Source organism: Hibiscus syriacus, unplaced genomic scaffold (genome assembly GCF_006381635.1).
Source record: "Hibiscus syriacus cultivar Baekdansim isolate YM2019G1 unplaced genomic scaffold, ASM638163v2 tig00111877_pilon, whole genome shotgun sequence".
Taxonomy (NCBI): domain Eukaryota; kingdom Viridiplantae; phylum Streptophyta; class Magnoliopsida; order Malvales; family Malvaceae; genus Hibiscus; species Hibiscus syriacus.
In genome coordinates this window covers 3,014,312-3,018,555 of record NW_024063208.1, presented here as the reverse complement: position 1 = coordinate 3,018,555, position 4,244 = coordinate 3,014,312, and the positions used below count along the sequence as shown (strand labels likewise).

The window sequence follows — 4,244 nt, the reverse complement described above, 5'->3', positions numbered from 1 at the left end:
CTAGAAACATTGATACCAATCCCTTTGCTTTCTTTTCCATCATCATTTCTTTGGGCTTGGTGGATAATGTCAAAAAAGTTTCTTGAATAGTTTCAAACCAACGTATTAGTTATGTTCTGAACATAGATAACAATATCATCGACCGACAGTTTGGCCGAGCGGACTAATGCGCCAGATTTAGGCTTTTGTCTGAAGGGACGGGGGTTTAAATCTCACAGTTGTCATTTTCTATAAACTCAATTAAATATAAGAAGAATATTTTGATTTTGTAAAACTATACTCATTTATTATTGTTTATCTCAATCATTTATAATTTTTACAGTGTCATCAGATTATTTCTAATAATGGTTCTTGTTTAATTTTTTCTTACCCCCTTGCTTAAAAGAAAAAAAAACATATGTTTTCATTCCTTTGAAGGTAACTTCGCAAATTTACAGCTTGGTAACATGTTAGAACCTACCATTCAACATAACCCCAACAAAGAAAAGCTGTACAGTGAGTATGGAATATAACTCTAGCCTTTTAACCATCATCTTTAGTGATCTTAATCTGTCATTCCCAACCCATTAACATTTTTCTAACACCATCTTCGATCTTATTCCTCGGAACATGACAACTATCTCCTTCATCGAGTAGGATCCTATACACTTCCCATTCACGATCACATACCATGTGTCTCCCTATCTCAACCTGGGAAAAAGAATCGATGTACAAACCGAGTTGCAGTCAGTTTGGGGCACAGCGATCTACTACGGATGCTATGATGAACAAAAATAAATGATATAGAGGTTAATACCGAAAAGATCTGGGTGTTGAGATTCTTGAGAGCAAGGGTTATGTCGTGAAAAACAAGAGGACGGCCTCTGCCAGACAATTCAACAGGGTTTGCTACAAGTAGCTCGGTATCAGGTCCCCGGCTTACCATGGCCACTCTAAGAGGACGCCAAAGCTCCATCCTCAGACGAGAGCATAGTGCATTCTGCTTATTGCGGTCTACGATTTTCTTGCCATCGGCTTGCACTATGAACAAGTCAAACTCACATCCACCTTTTCGGTTCGTAAAGAATCTTCCATACGAAACCTGATACAAAATGTTAATTTTTATACGAGAAATCATATAATCAGGGAGAGAAGCCAAGCCACATGATTTTGCAACCTTTTACAATTATGAACAACTCTTATGGATATTCAAGACTTCCAGAAGGTAATTTCATGCAATCTTTAAAGCATAAAACCATCAAGATTGAAGGTTTCCTTTAGATTTATCGATTGCAAGCAAATTCAAAGCTATGTTGCTCCGACTCTTCATTCTACTTAAAATTGTGCCTGAGATGTATTCGAACATAGGTGTGAGGAAACCCTCCAAATGTAAGGAAAAATTCAGAAAAAATCAAACATACTTGTATCGGGACACAATACCGTATCCGACACTCAACACTCCAAACCCAACATAGATTCAAAGTATAGTTTTGAATAATAATAGTTAGTGGTTTAAGATATGTACCTGGATATTATAGTCCTTTAGGGTTCTCATGGTATCATATATTAGACCTTTGTGGTCCTGGCAGAGGACTTGAATAAGTGTGTGGGACGGACTAAGGGTGTTGTCAACAGTAACTGATATCGGGTTCGAAGCAAGTATTCCACTGGGAAGTCGTGCAGACAGCTCTAAACTGAACATGTCTTCAGTGATCGTGGAAGGGAGAAACAAAGTTCCTTGTGAACATGCAGTTATTTCCAGGCCAACTGATTCAATCTCACAACTCACCATTATATCACCTAATGCATTTTTTAAGTGAAGGATTGTTTGACCCTGCCGTTCATTCGTATGAAGAAGTTCCCTAATTTTTTTTTTAAAAAGGAAGAATCAGTTACAAAAGAATCACACACATACATGTGTGCGTACAAATATATGCTCGTGCGCGCGCGCACACACACATATCAGAAATGACAAATACATGCATTGCCCATGACAATTAACATAATGGTACAAGATTCATGAGTCTGGTAGAAGTACTAAAACTTTATGCATATCTTCTCCTTTCTTTTACTTTGGAAATACATCAAGTTAAAGTTCACAGGTAATAAATGAAAGGTCAGGTACAACTCAGGCAGAGAGTCATATGATAATCTCTTGGATATAAAGAAGTGGCAAAACCATACACGGTGCTTTGAAGCGTCTCTTATTAGATAACCATCACTGAACAAACATCGGTACACGTTGGAGTTTATAGAAGTAGAATATTCCAATTAAGAGATCGGCTAGCTTTTATGTTCAAGTCTAAAGCAAATGATTCACAAAAAGAAACTGTCTGGAGTTTACTTATGACTAAATTGATTCCAAATTCTAGTTTCCAATTATTCACTATGTTAACCGTAATAGCCTTCCCCTATTTCTCTCTTAAAGCAAATGTCATTTATCACTACAATTTTCAAGTTTAAAAAGCTTTCAACATTGGCAAACCTGGTATCGGTGATGAAAAAGAGGTCCATCACTTTTCCATCTGGAGTTGTGGATACCTTCACTCTCTTTATCGTAAGCTCCAGATCGAAAAGTACCTGAGTTATATCTATCAAAACAGAAAATGAGAATTTGCATCAACTAAAAGACATGGATATACAACTTAAACAAAACATATAATAACTCTTAATGAATCTCAAAGATCAACAACCACACTCCGTTATGGAGCAGTAACAGAGAAGGAGGGACGGTGGGAAAGAAAAATATAGACTGAGAGAAGATATGCAGCACTGCTTCACACTTGATCTCCTTTCTTAGAAAAATAAACAAATCATTGGGTTTTTGGGTGGTTCATTAGGAACGGATTGGTAGTCTAAAAATTCATGATGTTATCGATCGAGAGGCTGCTTGATTTACGGATTCGTAGCTTTAGACATCAAGCACTAAGGCAAAACAAAATCAAATGCCAAAAATCACTCGAAATCCGACATAAGACGCTAATCACTACTAGCTAAACCAAGCATTTCATTTTCCCTTATCAAAGACAAAATTTAGAAAAAAAAATACCATGTAATAGTCCTTTCCTATCACGAGAACACCAAAACTTCAATAGAAACACATCCAATTGTCTTGGCTGTTGATTTACAGGCTTGTAATAGTCGATTCCGGATGTCAAAAAATACGATGGACAAACTTCCAATATCCTTTTCTCAAGCAAATCCCACCTTGTGTTTGTTTTTCCATCCACCCAAAGCACTATGTAGCACCATTTCCCATCTGTTGAGAAATCTTATTCACCAAACGATAAAGAAAACAAAAAATCAGTAATTGACTGAAACCTCCAAATTCTATTACAAAAAGAAAACCCTAAGGATTAATATTCAATCAATTACATAACATCCCATCAACATTAAACATAAATAAAAAGCTAAGAAAATCAAAATGACCCATCATTTAAATTGTTACAATAACTCAAACGTGATAAAAACCCAAAGAACTATTTTTTAAGAAAAATAGTGAGTATACGAAGCTTACCTCCTCTGGTGATGCTTAACCCAAAGAGTAAAATATCCTACACAAATCACAGCCTAATCCAGTCTTATCGGGGCAATTAACCGATATCACAGTGGGATCTCCAGTTTTCTCCGCTGGATTTATCACTACAACGTATTCCATCAAAATTCCCATTTTTCTCAACTTTCACTCTCTTCACTCTGTTTCTTTGCTCCAAAAACACTGGGTTTTTTTTTGTTACCTTCTCTCTTTTGCTTCCTTATATGTTTTGTTGTGTAGTTTTGAAGCAAATGGATTGAATTTTCAGTCAAAAAAAAAAAAGCAGTGAGGGAAACAAGAGACAAACTGGGGAAAATGAATAAAAAATAACAAATTGGGAATTTATTATTATTATTTAATTCCCCTGTTTCTCTGTTTCCTACGTTCCTTTTCTTTCCATGTGAATTTCAGTTTCTCCTCCTCTTTCAATGGTGACTTTTATGCCTATTTTGTAAACGAGAGCGTTTTTCAATGATCGAGTAAGATCATATTTACCCGATCTCTACACGTGGCCTTTTGTTATTCCATTATTAAAAAATTGAACTCAGTTAATTGTACCGGTATCTCCGCTTCAAACTATTTCTTCCGTCCCATAAAAATTATTTCATGTTAATTTTTAAAAAGTCAAAAATTTTAACTTTGATATTGATTATTTTAAATATTTTAAATAATTAAATTTTTTAAAATATATATTTAAAAATTAATTGATTGAAGTTTTTAAAAATAATTT

The 4,244-nt window shown here is 35.2% G+C and overlaps 1 pseudogene; it reads right to left on the bottom strand.

Moving 5' to 3' along the window:
- Positions 1-461: 461 nt before the first annotated feature.
- On the bottom strand, positions 462-3,797 carry LOC120172692 (annotated as a pseudogene).
- Between the last annotated feature and the right edge of the window lie 447 nt (positions 3,798-4,244).